We start from the raw sequence: 17316 nt of genomic DNA on the forward strand, positions 1-17316 counted from the left end.
GCCTGCATAGTGTGGATGCTGAATAACTATTTATTGAATGAATCAACCAATCAGCTGAGGGGGGGAGAAAACCAGCAAATAATTATAATATAGATGTCAATCATAATGGTTACCATTTCTCAAATGCTCCTGATGAGCCAGGCAATGTATTCATACACTTAAAATCTTGTTTTGTTGAGTTCTTATATTGTTCCAAGTCCTTACAAATACCATTTTTTATTTCCACAAGAACTCTGCAGAGCAAATACTATCATCTTCATTATTACAGATGAGGAAACTGAGGCTGTACACAATTTATAACATAGTTTATGGAAGGCCACTAGACAAGAAAGTGGAAAAGTCAAGATGTAACAGAATAGTCTTGCTACCAAGACTACACCTTTGCCTTTTTAAAAATATCTTTATTTATTTTTGAAAGAGAGAGCATGAGCAGGGAAGGGGCAGAAAGAAAGGGGGAGGCAGGGTCCCAGGAGGGTTCTGTGCTGACAGTGGTGAGCCTGAAGCGGGGCTCAAACTCAGAAAACATGAGATCATGACCTGAGCCAAAGTCAGACACTCAACTGAGTGAGCCACCCAGGTACCCCTACATCTCTGCCTTATATCACATCATGTCTCTAAAACTTGGTACGTCACACAAAACATGAGTTAAGTGCAAATCTTTGTATCACCATCACCCTATTCTAACCAATAAAGAACCAGTTATAACCAGGGATGTACCAAGTGCTATAGAACTCCCTGCACTTACCTAATAAAATACAATTATATACATTAACGCGTTTACATATATGAAATGCTTAGCTTCATGCCAGGCACAAAATAGTCACTCAAGAAACGGTTGCTCTAACTGGGAGGTTGACTCTCAAGGTGGTTAAGGGCGTGGACTTTGGAGCCGGGCTAAATCTGAATTTGAATCTGGTCTCCTCAACTTACTAGTTACATGACCTCAGGTAAGTTCGCTCACACTTCACACCTCGATATCTTCTTAGGTTTGCTGTAAGATTAAACGCATTTCAAATGCTTGGCACAGTACCTGGCACATGATAAAGAGCTAACGATCAATAGTTTTTCATTGTGTTGGCTATTGAAGTATCACAGAAAAAGTGTTTAACTCTCCTCAGAGCAGCTGCATGCTGTGTTACCTGATGTTAGCACCTTTGTATTTCAGGGGGCTATGCAAGCATGGAGCCCATCAATGCTGCCCCATTTATTTGGTCATATGGCTGACCCTGTCTTCTTTCAGACTGTCTGCTGATAATGTGGAGCATTTGGAATTCTTAACTTGTGGTTATTGTTTACCAAATGAAACAAATATATATATATATATATATATATATATATATATATATATATATATAGTTATATAACTATATATATATATATATAGTTAGAGTGATGCAAGAATTTTAATTATGGAAAAGGGAATATTGATTAATTTAATAATGTCATATTGTGACATGAAAAAGAATGTTGAAGCAAGAGAAAACTGACCTCTCATATCAGCTCTTCCTAGCTGTGCATGCTTGGGGTTGGTTAAGTGACTTTTCTGAGTTTCTGTTTCTTCGTCTATAAAATGAATACAGTAAAACTTACTTGGTAGATTATTAGGATTATTTGAATGTATACGAGTCATGTGGGACAGTGAATTGTGCATAGTAGGTCCTCAATCCATAGCAAATAAACTCATTTGCTGATCCAGAGACCCAGACCCCAAGTTAGGTGTCAAAACTAAAAAAGAAAAAAAAGGTATCTTTCTGCATCATAGATTCTAACACATGGATTATAAAATGATAATTTCATTTGGATCACATGGTGGCATTGCTGTTGCCAACATTTAAAAATTGGCAGATATATTAATACCGTTGGAAAACTTCCATCGTCCTCAAGGTATGTTTTCACTAGAAGCATCGGAAGAGACAGTAGGTGTTGTCTCCCATAAATTAAACACTATGTTAATAATTCATTAATTTATGATGAAAAACATTAACAACTTTAGGAAGCAGGACTCAAGCCTTCTCTAATCAACACATTCTCTTCCGGGAGGAGATGTACATGGATGGTCAGATTGTAGACAGAGGATTCCTTGGTGAAGAGCAAATCAGAATATGGGGTGTGTTCAACAATCCCAATGGCCAGTGACATCAATCCATAATGAATTCATCCAATAATTCCCTCCAAGGGGAACTACGGGAAAGAGCTCCAAGGGGCAATTACCTGAGTCTATGCTCTCTAATGGACAGCCCTGGAGAACACCATTGACTTGTTATTCTTTTGCACACTTGACTCTTCTTTGGTTGTGCTCCATGCAGACATAGTTCAGTTCAAGCCCTCCTATGTAATAAAATTGATAAGTGTAGTGTGTTAGCAGAATACTTTTTTAAGTAAATAGGGGAAAAGTTCACTGGAAAAAAATGAGGGAATTATAAAAAAAGAACGCATTCAACATTTTATTCCAAAATTTAAATGCACCTTTGTATGTCAATCTTTTGATCTAGGACTAAGACCAATTCTTTAAAATTTACCTCATTTCCCTTGCATAAAGCTCACCTACAAGGAGTTATCTACAATTTCCTTTTAGGTTTCTTTAAAGTGGAGGAAGAACATAAAGGTCCCTATGAAGCACTCTGAGAGCAGAATACTTCTAGATTTCTACAATTTCAACCCAAAGTTGTCTCATTTACATATCATTCAATGGCAACTTTAATAAAAAGCACCTTGGCCAAGTTTTTCACAGCACCTAACTTAATTTTCATCAGTACAAGAACTCATCATTTTTTTTTTTTTTTGCACTCATTATTTCACAGATTAACATAGTATTTTATTTAAGTATATAATTACAAAAGGCACAACTGGCATAAAACAGGTTTGGGAACAAACCCAACTGAGTCTAGGAAAGTCTATAATGTTATTAGGAGACATACATCAGACTGGACTTCCAGCCAGAAGTTTTTAGTGAGATGTGGGCATTCATCAGAATGTCTTACAGAGAAAACAGCACATCAGCTAACGTAGCTAGTCTGTTTAGTGGGAGTCAGTTAAAAAAAATACAATCTAGAAGCTTTTTTTTTTTTTTTTCAGATCATGGCTTATATAACTGGTTGGATCCATGCTCTCTTAGATACAATTACAATCCTCTCTTGCCTCCCTGAGAATACAGCCACCCACTATTTAGCCACCCAATGAGTGATTATTAAGTCAGGAAGATTCCCTTCTCATTTATCGCAAGCTCATTTTGTAGCTCCAAGTTTGGAACTTACCTTGCTATAGCCACTGTGTGATACTTCCAGGATCTGTTGTAAGGATCAAATGTGAGGGGTGCCTGAGTGGCTCAGGTGGCTAAGTGGCCAACTTTGGCTCAGGTCATGATCTCGAGGTTCACAAGTTCAAGCCCTGCATTGGGCTCTGTGCTGACAGCTCAGAGCCTGGAGCCTGCTTCGGATTCTGTGTCTCCCTCTCTCTCTGCCCCTCCTTTGCTTGTGCTCTGTCTCTCTCACTCTGGAAAATAAATAATAAAACATTTTTTAAAAATGTTAAAAAAAAAAAAAAAGAAACTGTATCTGTGAGAACACTTTGTTAACTCAAAAGCCTTAATCTAAAGGCTGTCATTCATTCTGTGTGCATTTATCAAACCATCCTGTTAGATTGTGGGTTCCATGAGGATAGGAAAAAAACCATTCCATACAAAGCCAGCAGAGTACTGACCACGCAGTGAGGACGAAGATTACTTGGGAATTGATATTCTATGGGCATATGTAAATCATCCTTGTTGTTCTTATCTGCCAGGTACAAGCATATGCTGGAAAGAGGATCCCGTCAATTCTGCCCATCCCATAAGTACTAGAACATTGTCAATGATCAAGAAAATAATGAATTTTACAGGATCCTTCACTCCAGAAGGAATCAGCTGGTGGCGGCTCCTCGGAATTATCTGGGATGACAAAGGAGATTGACAAGGAAGATGAGCAGGTGGTTTTGTCTGAAAGGAGTGGCACTTTCACATAAAACCACAGCTCAATTTTTTTTGACATTTTTCTTTGCTCTCTTCCTATGCTATAAAAAGTCTGTTTTGAAATCATTGAATGTATTTTTTTACAGGCAAAGTTTCTGTTTTTTCAGGAAGGCTAACAACCTGCCATTACTGATTTATTTCTTCCTGGTCATTGGTGACATCTTTGTGGTATTTCTTTTCTTTTTCCTGTTTTTTTCTTTCTTTCCTTTTTTTTTTTTTTTTTTTTTTTTGCAAAGATGGTGGGTGGCAATAGAATAGTATAAAGAAGTGTCTGTTACAGAGAAAAAGCATCTGAGTTCTTGATGTCCCAAAGCCAGAGCAAGTCTTCTAAGCTCAAATATTCTATAACAATCATTCTTAAACTTTAATCAGAATCTCCTGGAGGGCTTGTTAACCAGATTACTGGACTCCGCCTCCAGGGCTTCTGATTCAGTAGGTCTAGGATGAAGCCCCAAGAATTTACATTTCCAACAAGTCCCCAGCTGATGCTGACACTATAGGTCTGGGACCATACATTGAGCACCACTGCCCTAGCCCTAGAATGCTAGTTCAGTTACCATATATTGAACACCTACAATGGGCTAGGCTCTGTGCTAGGGACACCAAGATGGGTGAGACTCATCTCATGCCTTTGAGGAGTCAAAGGCATGGAGCAAAAAATAGACATAGACATGAATTCATTTACTCATTGAGCACTGTTAAGGGAATACAGCATCAAAGTTCTTTCTCTGGGCCTCAGTTTCCCTCCTCACATCCCAGGCTTCTGGTGTACCATCCCACTGCTCTTTTTGACACTAGCTCTTCCCTTCTCTGACTGGGTGACCAGGGTAGAGAACCGGCTCCAGAAGGTCACAGATGAAAAGGAACCTTGGGTTCTTGAGGAGTGGGTGGAGAAGACAGGGGCCGGTTTCTTTTTATTAGCATGTCCGTGAAGCTCCCTTCTGGGCCAAGAGAGCACTGAGGAAGGAGCCAGAGGGGCCTGGACACAGGTCAGCAGCACTTTGGTGTGGAAGGCAGAGTGAGCATGTCAGAAATTATCCCCTCACCCAATCTCTACCCTTGAAATTCTTATTTCTTCATGTCCAAATGTCACCCTTAATTTAAAGCTTGGCTTAGATGCCATCGTGTGTGCAAAGCCTTTCTTGGCCCTCTATCCTTCACTGTCTCCACTGAACCTGCTTCCCTCACTGTGAATAATTACAGGATTTTATTCTTGCCTCTTCTGGGGCAGCTGCTTCCTCCTGCCGTTTAGAATAGCCCAGTCTTTTCTCTCTTGCTGACCATGAATTCCATCTTTTCTTAGAATTCTCCATTGCACGTGGTGCCAGGCCTCACACAGCATTCAACACACATCAGAATGTGGAATGAATCAGAATGTGGAATGAGGAATGAATAAACTAAGAGTTCATGCTACAGAAATCACTTCAATCCCAAAACCCACAATGTGAAGCAAAAGAGAGCAGAAGGGAAGTGGGGATGGAAGGAAATGGGAAATGGAGTAGGTAGGCTAACCAGAATTTGGCTAGGGACTGGACTGAAGAGAGTATAGGCCTTGCCAGAGATTATGATTTAGTGGAGGATCACGGGAGCTCCAGGGTTCACGTATTCACTCAGTTATTTGCTTAGTTTTTCCTTTCTTTAGTGTTCCCAGTGTAACCAGGCTCCCTTGGGCAGCACCTGCTCTCACCCTGAACCTCCTGGAAACAGAACTCACCATTTGATGTGCCCCTCAAGACAGATCCACAATGCACTCACAGAAGAGACAATTTACTGAAGGTTTTGTTGGAGAGAATGGAGAGAGGATTGACCTCACACACCACAAGACTTCTTCAATTCCTAAGGGGTATCTTGGTTCCCTTCCAAATCCTCTTCTAGTCAGCTCCTTTGCTGCTCCCTGCTTCCTTCCCCAGACAGCCTCCAAAGCCGTTTACTGCCCCAAGCACTTCAGATCTTCTCAGATATAATACTTCACTCTGCAAAATGGAAGCCTAAGAGTTAGTCAACCACAATAACCTATGGCTCCTGACAAGTCCCTCGGAGGCCCCAGAACAGCCCTCTCGCACACTCAGTCTACACAGACGTACGAACTCTTACTACCCAGCTTCCACACTGCTCCCCACTCAGTGAGGATGCCCTTGTGGAGTCCCCTCCCAAACGCATTAGAGCTGGCCTGTGTGACAAATAGAATTTGGTGTTAGTAGACTGTGTGACTGCTGGATTAAAGCAAAATGGCCTCCAAACCTCTACTTTATTCTTCCAGATTACCTGCTCCTAGTGCTTTGAAATGCATATAAGATGCTTGTCTATCCTGAGGCCACGAGCTGGAAGTACCACATGAGAAATCTCATAGAGTCTTGGCTCTGTGCAAAGGGAGAATGAAATGCCCAGCCAGCCCTCAGCAGATCCAGCCCCAGCCATTTGAGTCACTCCAGCTGGGGGCCCAGACGTGGCATGGAGCGGAGACAAGCTCTGCCCAAATTGCAGATTCCTGATAGACTCCTGTGACTTTAAGCCAGTAACTGTGGGGATGATCTGTTATACGGCAACAGATAACAAGGTAGGTGCTTTTATTACTTTTATTTTATAGAGGAGAAAAATGCGGGTCAGAGAAGTGAAGTAACTTACCCAGTAAGTGGTGGTGTCTAGATTTGGATGCAAGCAATCTGGCTTCTAAGTCTGTTCTCACAACGTCAAAGGCTTTACATAAACTCAGAGCCTTCTTCAACATTCAAATGTTGAAGGTGTGGACCTCACAGACTGTTGTTCTTTATGGGGCCATGATGCTCCAGGCACCGTGATGTAACTTCTGGCTCACCACTGCCTCTCTCAGTCTGTAAGTTCTTGTTCTCCGTCAGCCAGGCATGGCATACACTCAGTTTCACACCAGAGCAATTCAAATTCCTGAAAACCAGCTTACACATCCAGCAAATCCACTCTCAAGCACATCAGGACACTCCTGTTGGCCAGTCTTCCATTTTCCTCATAGCAGGGGAGCCTCTTTGGAAAAAGAACTTGGGGTCAGAAAACTCAGAGCCAAGGGAGTAAATGATGCACGATAGGGAGGTTCAGCCCAACATGTGGGACTGCAGTGGGGAGGAGGTAGGGGGTCTGCCTAGTGTCTGGGTTGTGAGGTAAACAACTGATGTGGTCATGTGCTGGCTATTCTCTGCCTGGCCCTGCTCTCCTGCATGCACTCTCCCCCTTCCTCTGCCCTGCTCTGCGCTCAGGGAAACTGATCCCAGGGGACTGCATCAGCTGGGCTCCCTCGTCAGGTGGATACTGATTGGACTCAGCAATGAGAGGCACTGGCCAGAGACTGGAAAGTGGGAGAAGAGAGGATTCAGCTCTGCACCGTATTTGTGGCCTTGGCTGCACCCCTCCACAGCCACAGCTCCTCAATGGCTCCGGCTCACACGAGCTCTGGTAAGACGACCTTTTTGCCCCTTTCTCCTTCCAAGCCTAAAAGGGTGGTAACATCTTCCTGCCAGTCTCTGGGTGCCTCAACATCCTGTTTGTTCCCTTGACCTGAACACACCTTTGTAAGCAGATCCCTCCTGAAAGTCTCCTCGGTTGTACCATCTGGGTGAAGTTGATTTCAGCTGAGACTCTGATTCAGGTGCCCAGGCGTGCACATGGGCTGAGCAAGGTGAGTCAGAAGAAGTAAGGGGCAGACTGGGGTGGGAGTGTTTGGGAGCTGGCCCTGCACCAAAGTATAAATGTCAGATACTCTCAGACATAGTGCTGGCTGGGCCCAACAGATGCTTCTAAGAGGACTTATTTACCATCCACCCATTTGGGGAGCCTGGCAAAGCCCTTCCTTCTATAGGAGAATGATAATCCAAGCCTCCTATGGTCTTCACTGTGGCCAGCCAGGACACCATTACTCTAGGACAGAGCTGGAGAAACCCTCATATATGCTTTTGCTTTTGTTTTTGCAAACATTGCAACATTCCCTTTCTAGCATAGAACATAGATACACCTCTGCTTCAGTTCAGACCTTGGCTCTACCCCTTGGTACCTGTGCGACCTTGAATAAATAGGTAATCCCTCTGGGCCTCTGTGTTCTCATCTGTAAAATGAGGGATAATAATGGGTTTGGGGCAGGGACTAAATGACCTACTACACATACAGCTCTTAGCACAGCGCCTGACACCAGCCAGTGCTCAAAATTGTTACTATCTCCACCGCTTACGTAGCCACGCGACCCTAGGCAGTTCACTTCACCTTTCTGTGCCTCCATTTCCTCCTCAATCAACTGGAGAAGTAACACAGACCTCCTGCATTACAAGGAGATCAAAATGAAGAAAATGTCAATGAAAGCATTCTAGAAGCTCTAAGCATCTTATGAATACAAGGCCTGTTTTAAAAAAAAAAATGTAATAATAATTACCACAATTGAAAAACTAGTGGGGGCCCTAAAGACATGTTTCAGTAAGTCTTCATGCCATTATCCATAATGAGATGGAGAAGGAATTTAATAATAAGACCCCTGAGAAGGTCTCAGGTAAAGAACAAATCATGAAAGAAAGAAAGAAGGAAAGAAAGAAAGAAAGAAAGAAAGAAAGAAAGAAAGAAAGAAAGAAAGAAAGAAAGAAAGAAAGAAAAGGTTAAGAAAACTTCTGAGAAATGGATTTGGTTTCATTTCTAAGCCTACCCATTTAAACGCACCTCCTGAAAAGGAATTATTACCACAATATATTTTCCAAATTCACTGATCATTAAGCCAGTATGAACAATGACTAAAACACACAGGATCAGATGCATTGAAATGAGTGAGTCCCCCCAGGAAAACACCTAGAGGAGTTCCCCCACCTCCCCAGGCATCCAGAGTGGACCACTCCCCTCCTCAGGGCAGGACACCTCCCTGCCCACGCCCAGCCGGGAAGACAGCCACAGGCCAGGGCCCAGGGGCCGGAGCCATGACTGTGTTTTTGGGAAATTAGACTCTCAAACCAGACTACTTTTGTTTTCCTGCCTCTCGTGATCTGCCTTTCCCTTCATGATAATGAAAGCATTGACTTTGTGGTAAGGGTTTTAACATCTCCAGACTCAGAGTATGGTCTGTGGACCAGCAGTATCAGCATCACCAGGAGCTCGTTAGAAGTCTACAATCTGGGGCGCCTGGGTGGCGCAGTCGGTTAAGCGTCCGACTTCAGCCAGGTCATGATCTCGCGGTCCGTGAGTTCGAGCCCCGCGTCAGGCTCTGGGCTGATGGCTCAGAGCCTGGAGCCTGTTTCCGATTCTGTGTCTCCCTCTCTCTCTGCCCCTCCCCTGTTCATGCTCTGTCTCTCTCTGTCCCAAAAAATAAATAAACGTTGAAAAAAAAAAAATTAAAAAAAAAAAAAAAAAGAAGTCTACAATCTTAGGCCCCACCTCAGCCCTGTTGAATCAGAATCTGCATTTTAACATGATCCTCAGGTGATTCGTAGGCTCATTAAAGTTTGAGAAGCACTGTTTTAATCTTTCTGAGCCTCATACTTATCTTGCAAGGTTATTGTGAGGATTAAATATGTTCAAAGTGGCTGGCAAGAACTAAGTGCTAAATACATTTTTATCCTCTTCTTTACCCGGCACCCTGCACTGCCTCTGTGCCCGGCCTCCATCTGCCTGAGCCCTTCTTCTTGGCCTGGGCTTCTGAAAGCTGACCTTAACTTGCTTACTCAGACCCTGCCACTTGGCCAGTGCCCCAGACTGACCTCAACTCTTTCCTTGGAGTCCCTGGCAGACTCGCTGGGGCCTGTTGCTATACTTTTCAGCACTCCCTGCTGACCTAGACTGTCCTAGACTTATCCTTGCTCTCCCCAAGCCCCACCTCTCTTGGCCCATCGCTGCCTTTGTACACCAAAAACTCTACAACAGCACGTATTTTAGTCACGCTGCCATTGCTCAAAATGGCCTTGGAACCGCTCCTTGGAATTTGCCTTTACAACCTCACACGGTGCCTGGCCCAGCAGAGTCACTAACTAAGTATTCCTTAGAGGAATGAATGAAGAACAAGCCTTCATACTGGGCCACAGGGTTTGTATCTCCTTTTGGGGATTCAGTTTCTTTGCTTTTCCTTTTTCCCACTTTTCTTTGCCATCTCAAAAGTGTGATGCAGAAAGCTGAGATTCAATGTTGACCCAGAAAGAAAGAGCCAATGAGAATGCCTGACTTGTTACTATTCTAGACCTCAATTCTCTATGCAAGGGAGCCCCTGTGGCCCCCAGGGTCCAGCCCTACTCACTATGATAACATGCTGGGGCTTGAGGCCAAATTGCCAGAAAGTATTGTCAGGTCCTGGCCTGGCCTTCTGTGCTTAGGTGGCTATGGGCTATCGGTATCCTGTCCAAATCTCCTTCACTAGCTAGTACGCACGTCACCCAGCTGCTACAAGTGCTAGGGCCTGAAGCTCCCACCTGTGATCTTCTTTGGACAATTGCTATTGAATGAGCCACCTCACCTAGAAGATTAGGATATATGTCATCCTCACTCTCATCCCAAGGAACCAATGACTGAAGGATATAGGGGTATAAAAGCCAGCACCTTTGTCTCCAGGTGAGAGAACTCTGTAGTGCAGTTCACATTGCAGAGTTCCCACAGATCAGACCAAGGCTAGAATTTACCTGAGACCACATCCCTGACCAGCTCATTCCTCTGCTTCCTTTACTCCTTTACAAGTTTCCTTCTAGGGCATCCCTCAATAAACTGTGTGCACCTGAAACTCTTTCTCAGGCTCTGGTTCCAGGAAAACTGGCCGAAAACAGTGCTTTTGGGATTGAGTGGCAGAACAAGGTTTCTGTGTTCAGGATCCTGAGGGCTCAGCAGACACCATCTCGACACCAGCCTGACATGACTTATACTGGCATCTCCCCCCCCACTCCCATCAGCCCCTGGAGGCCCCAGAGCCAACTCTGAGAGGGATGAGAATCTAGGGCCGTGTTGTCCAAAATGGTAGCCACTAGCTACAGGTGACTGCTGAACATTTGAAATGTGGCTCATGCAATTAAAAAGCCGAATAGTTAATTTCACTTTATTTTAATTAAAAAATTGGTATTCGGGGTGCCGGGGTGGCTCAGTTGGTTGAGCTTCCGACTTCGGCTCAGGTCATGATCTCGTGGTCTCTGAGTTCAAGCCCCGCGTCGGGCTCTGTGCTGGCAGCTCAGAGCCTGGAGCCTGCTTTGGATTCTGTGTCTCCCTCTCTCTCTGCCCCTCCCTTGCTCATGCTCTGTCTCTCTCTCTCTCTCTCTGTCAAAAATAAAAATAAACATTAAAAAAATTTTTTAAATAAAAAAATAAAAAATTGGTACTCAATTCAGTCATTAGGAAACTATTAAGCATATTTGTAACAACTTGGGTGTGCAAATCTACATCTTTGCAGGTTGCAAATCTTTTTTAAAAAAATTTACATCCAAGTTAATTAGCATAGAGTGCAATAATGATTTCAGTAGAATCCAGTGATTCATCTCCCACATATAACATCCAGTGCTCATCCCAACAAGCGTCCTCCCTAATGCCCCTTGCCCATTTAGCCCATCCCCCCACCCACCTCCCCTCCAGCAACCCTCAATTTGTTCTCTGTATTTAAGAGTCTCTTATATCTTGCCACCCTCCCTGTTTTTATATTATTTTTGCTTCCCTTCCCTTCTGTTCATCTGTTTTGTATCTTAAATTCCACATATGAGGGAAGTCACATGACATTTGTCTTTCTCTGACTAATTTTGCTTAGGATAATGCCTTCTAGTTCCATCCACATGGTTGCAAATGTCAACATTTCATTATTTTTGATTCCTGAGTAATACTCCATTATATATATGTGTGTGTATATATATATATGTATATATATACACATACATATATAATTTATCCATTAATTTGTCGATAGACATTTGGGCTCTTTCCATACTTTGGCTGTTGTTGATAGTGCTGCTATAAGCATTGGGGTGCATGTGCCCCTTCGAAATAGCACACCAGGATCCTTTGGATAAATTTCAGGTTGCAAATCTTATGAAATCCAAATACAGTTCAAGGATTTTTCCAATGAAAATTTAGCATCCAAATTGAGAGGTGCTGTATGTATTAAAAAGGTACACCAGATTCTAGAGATCTAGTATTAAAAGATAACATAAAAGATACCATTAATATTTTTATTTATTTTTTAATTAAAAAATGTTTATTTATTTATTTTTGAGAGAGTTGTGGAGGGGCGGGGGGGGTGGGGACAGAGAGAGAGAATCCCAAGCAGGCTCTGAGCTGTTAGCTCAGAGCCCAATGTAGGGCTTGATCTCACGAACCCTGAGGTCATGACCTGAGCCAAAATCAAGAGTAGGATGCCTGACCGACTGAGCCACCCAGGCACCCCTCATTAATATTTTTAATATTGGTTACATGTTAAAATAATATTTTATTTACTTTGTTAAATAAAATGTTATTAGTATTTAAACTATGGCTTCGAAAAATGTTTAATTATGTACATAATAAGAATATGTACTAATTACATGTGTAATAAGAATTAAAGGCAAGGACCAGGCAGGGTACTGGAGTCCAGACTGAAATGTGACCAAAAAGGGACTTAGAGATACTGAGCCCCAGAGATGTTAAGATAAAACAGTTGCTCATATATCCTCTCAGGAAACTCCCATGTCTCAAGTGGGGTTCCCCAGAAACAGACATTGATATGAGGATTAATGTGCAAAGCAATTATTGCCGAAAAGCTGGTAGGAAGTGGAGGACAGGATAGGGAAACGGGGAAAACCGGGAATGATTTCAGCAGTCTGCAGAGGGCAGCTTAAGCTTCACCCAGATGGCAAATTCTGGAGTATAAGTTATACTTCAGAGGTTGTCTCAACTCCAGGTGAGGGAGGCTGGTTTTCAAAGCCCCCCACCAATCAGTCCTTTGTCAAAGGACTCAGCAGGAGACCTAAACTCCTGGGTACCTCCTACTTGTGATCCTAGGCAAAGCAGCTCTAGCAGCCCAAAGAGAGTTCTAAGAAAAAGAGTTACATGTACAGACGATTGAAGGCAAAAGCACGCTGAAGCCAGGGGAGGAGTGACCAGACATAGTAAAGAAATTTAAGGATTCTGGGTAGTGCATCAACAGCCTCCACTGTACTCCATCTTGGAAGGTCACCTGCATACATCTCTTCCCTGCAGCCTGAAGAGTGTAGCTGGATCAGCAACCTTATGTGCTCTCTTCAATTCACCTTCTGGTTTTCAGACTGTTCTTACAGAGTTTCCTTTTGGGTCACTATAAATCCAGGAGAGCCCAGCTGGTAAGGGCTCCATGCCCTCTACCTGGCTAAAAATGAAGCAGTTCTACTTTTATTTTCTCCTATGTATTGGGTTTCCAAGGATGATTTTGCTTAACCAGAGGTCTCCACAGCTAAAAGAAAGCCTTGAAAACTACAGCGATAGGCCGTGGTCAAAATAAGTGTATTACTTTTTTTTTTTTTATCACTGGATAACAAATCACCCAAAACTTAGAAGCTCAAAATAACATACATTTTTTTCTCATAGTCTCTGTAGGTCAGAAGTCCAAGCACAGCTAAGCTCAGAGTCTCATAAGGCTGCCATCTAGGTATTGACAGAGGCTGTGGTCTCATCAGAGGCTTGAGTAGGGAAGGATCTGATTCCAAGCTCCTTCAGGCTGTTGGCAGAATTGATCTCCTTGTAATTGTAGGACTAGGGCCTGTTTTCTTGCTGACTGTCAGCAAATATGGGCCACCCAAAGTTTCTTGCCAGGTAGGCCCCTCCATAGGCCCTCTTGTGACAAGGCAGCTTACTCCTTCAAGGCATAATGAAGTCTCTCTAGTCTATGCTAGCAAGATAGAGCTATATATGTATATAATAACATAATCATGAGTGATATATAACAACATAATCATGAAAGTGACACCCTTGCCATGTTCTAGGGTGAGTTCCTAGTCCTACCCACACTCAAAGGGAGGACATGATACAGGACATAAAAATGGGGCCATACTAGGGTCTGTCCACTACAATGGTTATAGAGGAATGATGTTTAATTGGAGGCTTCTTGGTAAAAGCCTTGCCATGTAAGAGAAAGAATTGCTATATTTCTAATTCTTCCATTCATACCAACCTGGTCTTAAGCAAGCAAGCAAGGTCTTTCTTGTGCAGACCCTAAATGATTTTGATCTATTGTCTTGCTTTCTGACCTCTCATATCTGTGTGCATTTTGACAACACATTTTCAACCAGTATCTCTAGACCACGGGTGCGGTCTTGGGCTTGCCCTGGCTAGTTACGTAGCCCTATCTCTGCATTCTTACAGCTGTTGCCTCTGGTCCCACACCTAATAGTCTTTTTTTTTTTTTTTTTCACTTAATTTCCTGCCTTGGTTTTCATATATTCAATCAAAACTGTCACATGGGAAAAAGCTACAGCTCACTGGATCAAACAAAACACATTATAATAATTAAAAAGCAAATCTTGGTTAAATTTCTTCAGATAAGAAGGAGTTACTTTAGATTAACTGTACTTGACTACCTTGATAAATCTGACATCATTTAGATTTTTAGTTTAGCCTTATGGTAATTTTTAAACAACATCTGTAGGATACCAGCTTCAGGGAATTTGGCCGGCATTACTAAAAGTCACATTTTGCTGAAAGCTTGTTGAATTTAGAGCTCACATTTTATGTAAAATTTGAAGACTTTGATGCTTAATACCTCCAATTTATTACCTCTCTGAGGTCTTAAAGTGTCATTATACTTTATTTCACCAATGAAAACAGTAAATAGTAAATGTTAGGGAATGAAACAAAAACAAGTTATTCATCAAGCATTATCAGAAAAAGAAAACCTTAAGAATCACCAGAGAAACAAAAGGAATTTGAGAACTGAAGATCAATCCAGAGACTGACTAATCAGGAATGGCAAATATTTAGCATGGATGCCTCAACTTCCCAACTGGTGCCCGTGGCAGACATCATCAATTCATCACTACATTCCTCTGCTGAGTCTGAATAGGGCTTCTGAGTTCTCCATTCCCAGAAATGACTACTGCTTTAGATAAGGCTCTTTAGTTACAAGTAATAGAAACCAACTTGAGCCACCTTGAGCAAATAAGGAGGAAATTCACAGAAACATACGAGGGTATCCTAAAGAAGTCCAGCACAAGTATGCAGCTAGGCCCCAGGAACCAGGAACCAGAAAGCCATCAGGCCTCTGTCCCTTACCTCTGCATGTTTTTGCCTGCTTTTTTTCACTTTTTTTCTCTGCAGTCAGGCTTTCTCTTCATCTCCAATCTGCTTGAGGTCGTGTGGCCACTCTTAGCACCCATGTTTTCTTATTCCAATTATAGCCTCCTACAGCGACTGTATCTGAAGCTCAGCATCAGATACCCAAGGGAGAAGCTCTGACTGTGCTTAGATCAGGTGACTACCTCTGACCCCGTCAGCCCTCATCTAAAAGGTAGGGACAGCGTTCAAAATGGCTATGCAGTGCCCGCTCCTGTGGAATGGCGAGCAGTTCTCCGAGAGGGCAGGGATGGCTCACAGCCTGAGCAGAAAAGTCAGAGATCTTTTCTATTACTATTATCAATCAACAGGCAGTGGCATAAGAGATGAAACATATTTTCTCCTTAGGATCTAGATCAGGCGAGACCAGTAGAGCTTCTGTGGATGGCGGACATGTTCTGTATCTGCACGCTCAGATGTGATAGCCACTCACCACATGTGAGCTGTCAAGTGCTTGACATGTGTGTGGGGAACCGAATTGTTAACTTTATTTACTTTTAATTTAAATTTAAATAGCCATACATAGCAAGTGGCCACCATACCAGGCAGTGTAGTTTAAAGATAAGGAAACTGAGCTCCGAGACCACATAGCTAGTTAATAACACAACCGGAACTGAATGCTTGCTCTCCTCTGTCTTTAAAATCTTTCCATCCCATTAATTGGAATTGAGGAATCCGCACAAAGGATCTTCCCAGGTAATTCAAATTTGCTACTTTAAGCGTCCACACCTAACCATTCGTTGATGTCAAGCTTTCTGAAGTGTACTGCACACGTCCTGCCTTGGAAAAAAGCCATGTGGCCGTAATTGTAGACTTTTCTTAATAACACCAAGTGTGAACCTCAGTTGTCACTCTGGGGAATAATAATGAGGCCCTCAGAACAGGGCCTAGTGAGGCTTACAGGGCTGTCTTCCCCACACTTAACATCTCTACAGCTGGGAGCGATTTGGCTGTTTCCTCTCTCCTTGTCACATCTTGATGTGGTGGCTTCTGACAGCATCCCACCTCCCTTCACTAGCTCAGCAACGAACCAAGTACAGGAACTTGATCCATTAGTGAGCTTAATTTCACCCACGATTCTAAACCATTAGGCCTGGGGGAGTTTCACAACTGAGTCAGGTACACAGGGTTTTGTATAAAATTTTCCACAATACACAGTTTTTTTTCTTAAAGGTGTATAATGATGTGAGTCTCATGAAAGCTGTTTGCGGGATAAATGGTATGATGTTTTTTGGTTTTTGGTTGTTTTTTTTTTTTATTGTGCCACTGTGGGTATGTCAATATTGCTATGTCTAGGGTACCAACGTAGGATAGGACTGTGCACAAAATATTTCAAGAAATGAGATGGAAACTTGGTGTGGATTATTTTAGATTACTTTCCTGAGCTCTTTTTCCACAGTGTGTTTTCAGGTCATGGAATAGCCACAGTTTTACAAATCTTTTGAAAATATTCAAACTCCAAAGTGAATTTGAAGGATACTAAAAGAAATAATAAATTCGTTTCTGTATTCTCTGCTTATATGGGGGCCAGACTTGCAGTAATTGTATCTATTCAAAACATATCTGAGTGCGTGAGAGCCAGAAAGGGCTCAAAGCAAAGGGAATAGTTGTCGCAAAGCCCATGCACTAGAGACCCGGACCTGTAGCCAGGAGAAACAAGACACCCTGATGGCCTTCAGCCTGGGTCTCATGCTCTTCTTCTGGAGCCCGGACTGAGGGTGTGTGAGAAGGGTGGTTCCAAAGGAAATCTGGGCTCTGCTTCCCGGACCACCAAAAGCCACTATATGACTATATGCTCTGTTCACCATTTCTGGGGAGAATATAATCTATTTTAGAAATATTTCCCGGGGCGCCTGGGTGGCGCAGTCGGTTAAGCGTCCGACTTCAGCCAGGTCACGATCTCGCGGTCCATGAGTTCGAGCCCCACGTCAGGCTCTGGGCTGATGGCTCAGAGCCTGGAGCCTGTTTCCGATTCTGTGTCTCCCTCTCTCTCTGCCCCTCCCCCGTTCATGCTCTGTCTCTCTCTGTCCCAAAAATAAATAAACGTTGAAAAAAAAAAATTTAAAAAAAAAAAA

The 17316-nt window shown here is 42.8% G+C and overlaps 2 long non-coding RNA genes across 4 annotated transcripts in view; one reads left to right on the forward strand and one right to left on the reverse strand.

Annotated features, from left to right (window-relative positions):
• LOC147577150 (uncharacterized) overlaps window positions 1–6373 on the forward strand; it is a 36473-nt gene extending 30100 nt beyond the window's left edge. Inside the window, exons 3-4 of the long non-coding RNA XR_015239962.1 lie at window positions 5649–5849; window positions 6267–6373. This is a non-coding gene — a long non-coding RNA (uncharacterized LOC147577150). The remainder of the gene's footprint in view (window positions 1–5648; window positions 5850–6266) is intronic.
• Window positions 1401–9122, reverse strand: LOC147577151 (uncharacterized). 3 transcript variants are annotated; one of them, XR_015239954.1, is made up of 5 exons: window positions 8231–9122; window positions 6104–7706; window positions 5717–5979; window positions 3255–3484; window positions 1401–2328 (listed from the first exon to the last, which is right to left on the reverse strand). It is a non-coding gene; the product is annotated as an uncharacterized LOC147577151 (long non-coding RNA). The 3 variants fall into 3 exon arrangements; XR_015239953.1 differs by having other exon boundaries at window positions 6104–7003; window positions 7542–9122; XR_015239955.1 differs by having other exon boundaries at window positions 6632–9122.
• Between the last annotated feature and the right edge of the window lie 8194 nt (window positions 9123–17316).

Source organism: Puma concolor, chromosome C2 (assembly GCF_028749965.1).
Source record: "Puma concolor isolate L17-30 chromosome C2, mPumCon1.1.hap2, whole genome shotgun sequence".
NCBI classification, from domain to species: domain Eukaryota; kingdom Metazoa; phylum Chordata; class Mammalia; order Carnivora; family Felidae; genus Puma; species Puma concolor.